The sequence below is a fragment of the Babylonia areolata genome, chromosome 4, assembly GCF_041734735.1.
Source record: "Babylonia areolata isolate BAREFJ2019XMU chromosome 4, ASM4173473v1, whole genome shotgun sequence".
NCBI lineage: Eukaryota > Metazoa > Mollusca > Gastropoda > Neogastropoda > Buccinidae > Babylonia > Babylonia areolata.
In genome coordinates, this window is record NC_134879.1 from 1,632,848 (window position 1) to 1,640,347 (window position 7,500).

At 41.3% G+C, this 7,500-nt stretch overlaps 1 long non-coding RNA gene across 1 annotated transcript in view; it reads left to right on the plus strand.

The window, feature by feature from the left end:
- Positions 1-7,500, plus strand: part of LOC143280773 (uncharacterized) — a 121,226-nt gene that overhangs the window by 113,576 nt on the left and 150 nt on the right. The window contains exons 3-4 of the long non-coding RNA XR_013055061.1: positions 825-1,189; positions 7,464-7,500. The exon at positions 7,464-7,500 is cut by the window's right edge and continues 150 nt beyond it. This is a non-coding gene — a long non-coding RNA (uncharacterized LOC143280773). The remainder of the gene's footprint in view (positions 1-824; positions 1,190-7,463) is intronic.

The window sequence follows — 7,500 nt, forward strand, 5'->3', positions numbered from 1 at the left end:
TTTCTCTCTCTCTCCTCCCTTCCTTCCTTCATTCATTCCTCCCTTTCTCTCTCCCTTCCTTCTTTCATCCATTCATTCATTCCTCCCTTTCTCTCTCTCTCTCCCTTCCTTCCTTCCTTCATTCATCTCTTTCTCTCTCTCTTCCAACCTTCCCCCATTCATTTATTCGTTTATCATTTTTACTCACAATGGCCTTTCAGTTCAGTTACTCAAGGAGGCGTCACTGCGCAATCGGACAAATCCATATACGCTTCACCACACCACATCTGTCAAAGCAGATGCCTGACCAACAGCGTAACACAACGCGCTTAGTCACGACCTTGGGTGGGGGTTGTGGGGGGTGAAACTGAAATAAAAGGAAGTAAGATTACATACATACATACATATATACATACATAAGTAATTCAATCAACGAATTAATAAACTAATGATAATAATTGCATTGTCGTTGGGGCAGACAGCGATTTTACAGGTACGGAGGGGGAAGTAAAATCAAATTAAAATTAAGATAACGTACATACATACATACATACATACATACATACATGCATACATACATACATACATAAGTAATTTAATCAATGAATTAATAAAACAACAAAAATCATTCAATTGCCGTGTGGGCAGCCAGTGGTGTTACAGCTACGAGGGCCTTGAGGGGAAAATGAAATAAAAATAAAATGATGTATGATAACATACATACATACATACATAGAGAGCCAAGCCATTGACATAGATGAATGGATAAGTAATTAAGATATTGAATCAATATATATTTTTTTTCCTTCTCATCTTGCTAATGATTTGCATTGGCGTGTGGGCAGCCAGTGATGTTACAGGTACGGAGGTAGCCGCTGCTGCCCTGTGCCTGGCCTTGAGGCATCCCCCCACGCCCGCCCGGCTGTCCTGCCGGTGTAGGACCACCCCTCGCTGGCCGCCCCCCTTCCTCCTCCTCCTCCTCCTCCTCCTCCTCCTCCTCCCCATCTTCTTCCCTCTTCCTCCTCCTCCTCCTCCTCTTCTTCCTCCTCTTCCCGGACCTCCTCATCCTGCGAGTTCAACTTCTGCTTCTGCTGTTGCTGGAGTTGCCGTCCTTGTTGCAGTGACGTCATCGTCGTCGTCAACGTCATCGTCGTCGCTGTAGTGACGCGCTGAGGCCGGGAGCGTCGTTCGCTGTCTGCTGTCCCTGGTGGTGAGAATTGTTGTTTCTTTCTTGTTCATGTTATATTTAAATTGTGAAGCGCCGTGAGCCTCTCCGTGAAGGAGCAGTGCTATAGAAGAGTACTTTGTTATCATGATCATTACTGAGCAAGGAGGGGTATGGGATGGAAAGAGAGGAGAGTCCGGGGGGGTGGGGGGGGGGGGGGAGGGGGGGTGTCGTGACATGACGCAAGTTTCAGTTTCAATTTCAAGGTGTGCGAGTCCACGCGTGTGGACTGATCCAGATACTTTGCACGACAATCTGCGTAAAAAGAATAAATATGGAGTTTAGAGAGAGAAAGAAAAAAAAATACATGATTGACCTACATACAAAGTAAGACAGAACAGGACAAGAAAAGATAAGAGATAGGTATGGTAAAGAAAGGAAAGAGAAAAAAAAATAGGCGTAATATAAGAAAATGATGAGATGGGGAAGGTTAAGGTAAGACCAGACGTTAACATAGGAACAGGTTAGACAATGATAGGATAGGGAAGGTTAAAGTAAGACCAGACGTTAACATAGGAAAAGGTTAGACAATGATAGGATAGGGAAGACCAGACGTTAACATAGGATCAGGTTAGACAATCATAGGATAGGGAAGACCAGACGTTAACATAGGATCAGGTTAGACAATGATAGGATAGGGGAGGTTAAAGTAAGACCAGACGTTAACATAGGATCAGGTTAGACAATGATAGGATAGGGAAGGTTAAAGTAAGACCAGACGTTAACATAGGATCAGGTTAGACAATGATAGGGTAGGGAAAGTTAAAGTAAGACCAGACGTTAACATAGGATCAGGTTAGACAATGATAGGGTAGGGAAGGTTAAGGTAAGACCAGACGTTAACATAGGATCAGGTTAGACAATGATAGGGTAGGGAAGGTTAAAGTAAGACCAGACGTTAACATAGGAAAAGGTTAGACAATGATAGGGTAGGGAAGGTTAAAGTAAGACCAGACGTTAACATAGGATCAGGTTAGACAATGATAGGGTAGGGAAGGTTAAAGTAAGACCAGACGTTAACATAGGAAAAGGTTAGACAATGATAGGGTAGGGAAGGTTAAAGTAAGACCAGACGTTAACATAGGAAAAGGTTAGACAAAGACGAGGTGGGGGGAAAGGTTAAGTTAAGGTAAGACAAGAAGGTAACATAAGAAAAAGGTTAGACGAAGGTACGGTAGGTAAGGTAAGGTAAAATCAGGTCATCAACAATTTCAACGAAAGAAAATGTCAGGTCATGTCAGCTCAAGTACGATCAGGTAATTAGGTAAGACGAGACGGTAATAATATAAAGAAACATCAGACAAAGGTCGGGTAATGAAAGGTAAGTACGGAAATGAAACTGAAAGAAAAGTCGGATCAGGTCAGGTCAGGTCAGGCAAAACGAAAGTGATCCATAACTTCTTGTGAACCGTGTAGACATCCCCCACCCTGTTACAGTGAATGAAGACAGGACAAGACAAGATGTGTGAAGGAAAGAGAAGCAGACGTAAGGCGAGACACGGCTAAATGAGGTAAGCTGAGAAAGTTAAAAAAAAAAAAAAAATCATGGGAAGACAAGCTCCAAAGTGGCCACGAAAAAGAATAATTCACGACAAGGTTTAGCGAGTGACGAGTGTATGGATGCACAATTAATTTCTAAATGGATGGATAACGATGTATTGTAGACAGCTGTGTAAACACGTGCATTTTCCTTCTCTTTTCTTCCTTCTTCTTTTTTTTTTTCTTTCCTTTTTTTTTACATTTACACTGTGTTCTAACTTCGCCACTTTATCAGACACTTGAGTTTAGCGCACACAAAAGAACGTAACGCGAACACAAAGGTTGTCAATGCACAATTTCTGAATACTTCTTCTTCTTCTTCTTCTTCTTCTTCTTCTGTTACATTTGTTCAACAAAACCAGTTGCATCACTGGTAAGTTCTACAAAATTATGTGCAACAGCCAGCAGCCAAAAGGTAAAAACAAACAAACAAGGGATAACAGGCACAGACAAACAAACAAACAAGGGATAACAGGCACAAACAAGGGATAACAAGCACAGACAAACAAACAAGGGATAACAGGAACAAACAAACAAGGGATAACAGGCACAGACAAACAAACAAGGGATAACAGGCACAAACAAACAAGGGATAACAGGCACAGACAAACAAACAAACAGGGGATAACAGACACAAACCAACAAACAAACAAGGGATAACAGGTACAGACCAACAAACAAACAAGGGATAACAGGTACAGACCAACAAACAAGGGATAACAGGTACAGACCAACAAACAAGGGATAACAGGAACAAACAAACAAACAGGGGATAACAGGCACAAACAAGGGATAACAGGCACAGACAAACAAGGGATAACAGGCACAGACAATCAAACAAACATGGGATAACAGGCACAAACAAACAGGGGATAACAGGCACAAACAAACAAACAGGGGATAACAGGCACATACAAACAAACAAACAAGGGATAACAGGAACAAACAAACAAACAGGGAATAACAGGCACAGACAATCAAACAAACATGGGATAACAGGCACAAACAAACAAAGAGGGGATAACAGGCACAGACAAACAAGGGATAACAGGCACAGACAATCGAACAAACAAGGGATAACAGGCACAAACAAACAAGGGATAAAAGACACAAACAAACAAAGAGGGGATAACAGGCACAAACAAGGGATAACAGGCACAGACAATCGAACAAACAAGGGATAGGCACAGACAATCAAACAAACAGGGGATAAAAGACACAAACAAACAAACAAGGGATAACAGGCACAAACAAACAAAGAGGGGATAACATGCACAAACAAGGGATAACAGGCACAGACAAACAAACAAGGGATAACAGGCACAAACAAACAAGGGATAACAGGCACAGACAAACAAACAAGGGATAACAGGCACAAACAAACAAACAAGGGATAACAGGCACAGACAATCAAACAAACAAGGGATAACAGGCACAGACAATCAAACAAACAAGGGATAACAGGCACAGACAAACAAACAAACAAGGGATAAAAGACACAAACAAACTTACAAACAGCAGGGAAAAGTATAACAAATCCAAAACAAGCCCTAGTTATTCGTCATATTTTGTATTCAAAGTAATGTGATTTTTTTTACTCACTTGTGTAAACAAAGTGAGTCTATGTTTCAACCCGGTGTTCGGTTGTCTCTGTGTGTGTGTGTGTGTCTGTGTGTCCGTGGTAAACTTTAACATTGCCATTTTCTCTGCAAATACTTTGTCAGTTGACACCAAATTAGGCATAAAAATATGAAAAATTCAGTTCTTTCCAGTCATCTTGTTTAAAATAATATTGCACCTCTGGGATGGGCACCAAAAAAAAAAAAAAATGAAGCCTAATTATATGCAAACTGCATTTGCTGTTATATTTATATTTTTTTGTATTCTCTAAACTTGGTACTTTGATCTGATATTCGACACAACAACAAGAGCAGTCATTATTATCATTCTTTGTTCAAACAGGGACTTCTTTTGCTAAGCATGGAAGTTTATTTATTTTGCAAACGTTTTGGTGCAGATAGTAAAAAAAAAAGGGAAATTACTCTGTAATTAATGCTAGGGGACTTAATTTGCTTTAAACTGATCTTTCTCATCTTAAACATTACATTTTTTTTCTTTTCTTTTCTTTTTTCTTCTCCCAAGCTTATCCATCATATTTGATACAGAGCACTTTTCAACCATTTTTAAAATCTCTTTTTTTTCCTCCTAATGATTCCTTTACAGGATAAATCATGAAGCACAAGTGAGTCTTGAAGACTTTGCCTCGTTTTTTTGTGTGTTTTCATGTACGACTGTCATGGAGATGTTTTTGTTTCCTTTATACGTGTTTTTTTTTTACGAATTCTCTCTCTCTCTCTCTCTCTCTCTCTCTCTCTCACACACACACACACACACACACACACACATTGTAGCACTCGCGTCCTTTTTTCCGTGTATGTGTGCGTGCGTGAGTGAGTAGGGTGTGTCTGTATGTGTCTGTGTCTTAGTGTATCTGTTTGTGGCAGTGTGTGTGTGTGTGTGTGTGTGTGTGTGTGTGAGTGAGTGCGCCTGTGTGTGTCTGCGGCAGGGTTTTTGTCTGTGTCTATGCGTGGGTGTGTGCGCGCATTTTGATTTATGTGCCTATATTATTCGTCGATTTTCCGAACTAGGTCACCAGACAGAACCAAAGATGGATGCAGACTGTTTGTATCTATTTGTGAACAATCGTGTTCTTCGTTGTGACGGGCAGAGAGAGAGAGAGAGAGCGCTAGAGCGAGAGAGAGAGAGAGATAGAGAGAGCACAAAGAGCAAGCGCGAACGTACACACTCACACAGAGAGATAGAGACACACAGGCAGGCAGACAGGCAAAGAGACACAGACGAATACAAAATAGAGACAGAAGTAAAGAGCTAACAGCTGCAATAACTGGAAACCCTGAAACATATTCTCCCGTCAATTACCTCAAGTTATCACCCATCCCATGGTGGTGGTGTGTGTGTGTGTGTGTGCGCGCGCGCGCGCTTGTGTGTGTGTGCGTGCGTGTTTTAAAGCACAAAGCACATGACACCAGTTCCCAAACCATACCACACCTTCCTGTCATGACTCTCTCTCTCTCTCTCACCTCTGAGGTGGTTTTCTCGACCAGTATTTGTTTCCCTCGAGAGTTATGATGATTTTCTCTGGTTAGTAAAGGCAGTTAGGCATTTGTGTACACGGCAATGTGCACTGGATGACGTGTATTTTATGATTCTTTGCTAGTTCATACTTTTCTTTTTTTTTTTACCTTTTTTTCAATTAATAATAATAATAATGGATACTCTCGTTGAGCGCTTTCCTCCCTGAAAGGGAGCTCACAGCGCTTGACAATAAACATAAAACACACACACGCACACGCGCGCGCAGTAACTTGCAACAAAAAAAAAAGAGATTTGACGCATAAAAACATTTCTTAGTCACACACACACACACACACACACACACACAGGGTTAGGGTTAGGTGTGTTTTCAGACCAGTTTTAAAAGATTGAAATGAGGAAGAGTGGCGAAGATCGTGAGGTAAACTGTTCCATACTGATGGAGCTGAATGACAAAAGGAAGAATCACCGAAGGACTGGGTTTTATCACGGGGAGCGAGTAGCCGCCGTGAATCGGAAGATGATCTGAGTTGTCGTGGGGGGGTGGGGGGTGGGGGGGTGTAGGTTTGAATGACTTCTCTCAAATACTGAGGGGCAGCACAAGAAATAGAGTTAAAGGTCAGAGTTGCGACTTTTTACCGAATGCGGGCAGAAACTGGTCACCAGTGAAGAGAATGCAGAAGATGAGTGATATTGTCAGTCTTTTTTGGTTCTAAAGATTAACCTTGCTGCTGCGTTTGGAACTTTCTGGAGTTTGAGTATTAAGTATTGAGGACAAATAATGAGGAGTGAGTTACAATAATCAAGTCTGGACAAGACAAGAGAGCACACCAGAGTTTGTGTTGCTTGAGTAGTAAGGAAATCGGTCGGATGGAACTGATCTTTAGAATTTGAAAGTATGCAGCCTTGCAGATGTTGTTTATGTGTTTCTCCATTGAAAGGTTTGAATCAAACGTCACACCCAGATTTTTCACTGAAGATACAAAGTCTGCATCTGAATCTCCAATTTTGAGAAAGGAAGGTAAAGAGTTGTTTATAGACTGTCTGCTTGACGAAATAATGATAGCTTCAGTTTTACTATCATTTAGTTGTAGTTGTTTTGTTGTTGTTGTTTTTTTATTCATCCATGTCTTAACGTCAGCAGTACACTGTTGAAGTGCCCCAATGGAAGAGTCAAGATGGGAAAAAGTCCTTTTTTTGTGGAGCTGGTTATCGTCAGCAAAGGCATGGTGATTTACAGAATGGTTTTTGACAACATCGAAAAGTGGTTGAGTGTAAAGAATAAACAGCACCGGTCCCAGTACAGATCCTTGCTGAACACCATATGTAACTGATGATGGGAAAGACTGATGGCCATTTACTGTTTATGTTACCAGTAATGGTATTCGCACTACAGACACAATATGGACGTTGTGTAACTTGTGATTCTTCGTTAGTTCAAACTTTTCTCTCTTTCTTTCTTTCGTTTTTTCAGTAGTTTCACCACCACCACCACCACCCACCCACCCACAAACCCTTGGCCATAACATACTAAACGAAGCTATTGTTAATAAGCTGCCGCCAATAGATTTTGAATTGTCTCTCTCTTGCTCTCTTTTTCCTAAAGGTCAGGTCTCCGGAGGACTAGCTCTCCTGCTGAAGAC